We start from the raw sequence: 1,020 nt of genomic DNA on the forward strand, positions 1-1,020 counted from the left end.
ATTTAGCAGTCCAAATAGGCTCTAGGCATCGATGTTTGGGATCAATATTTTAGTTATATGCTTGTGGTGCAATCGTGTCAAGGAGAAGCTTGAGTAACTAGATCTGTGGGGTACCTTATCACCTAGTAACTTGAACCAACTGGAACGGGTTTACCGATCAAATGCTAATTATTTAGAGCCGCCTTGAGACAGAGCATTTAGAGTTGTCAACAAAAAAGCTCTCTCTAGGTTTAAAGAAAGAAATTCAAGGATCAATTAGGACTTAATGGGAATGAGATTTCATAAGATCATCCAAATTCCAATTCTTTTAAGGTGTTGACTTTCCCAGGTTTTCAAGGAATAATGAAAAGTAAGAAAGCATTCATGATCACAAGGTCACTAAATCCCACTCATAAGACAAGGATGAGCTTTAATGGAACTCTAACTTTTAATCAAACCTATTTTAGTTCTCAGTGTTTAAGTTGCTTGAGGACAAGAAATATTTTAATTTTGGTGTTGTGATACGTGAGCATCATTAGTGTCTTTTCTATGTGATTTATAGGGTATACTATTGATTTGTTAGAGGATTTTATTGAATTATACCCTAGTGGATGCTACATTGAGTTTTTGTGGTTGTCTGTTGATTTCAGGTAGCATTCGGATAAATATTTGGTGAAAACTTCATGAAGAAGCAAAGGATGTTCATGCATAGGCATCACTAGCACAACAAGGGACTTCATGCGTAAGCATCTATTGCGCGTACACACGACTGCGCGAGCTCAACAAGGCCAATTCTTCTCTGGACTGGTGGCACTAAATGCCACTTCACCGGCGTTTAGTGCCAGGGACATTGATTTGCGTGCAATCATTCTAGAAGGGTGGCGTTAAATGCCACAACATCGGCATTTAGCACCGGGAGCAAAATTCAGAGTAGTGACCACATGCGTGCAACAAATCTCAAAAGGCTTTTGATTTGATTTTTAAATTAAATAGTCAAATAGAAAAGATTTTTTAGGTTTTAATTTAAGTTTTAAATCAATA

The sequence above is a fragment of the Arachis hypogaea genome, chromosome 11, assembly GCF_003086295.3.
Source record: "Arachis hypogaea cultivar Tifrunner chromosome 11, arahy.Tifrunner.gnm2.J5K5, whole genome shotgun sequence".
Taxonomy (NCBI): domain Eukaryota; kingdom Viridiplantae; phylum Streptophyta; class Magnoliopsida; order Fabales; family Fabaceae; genus Arachis; species Arachis hypogaea.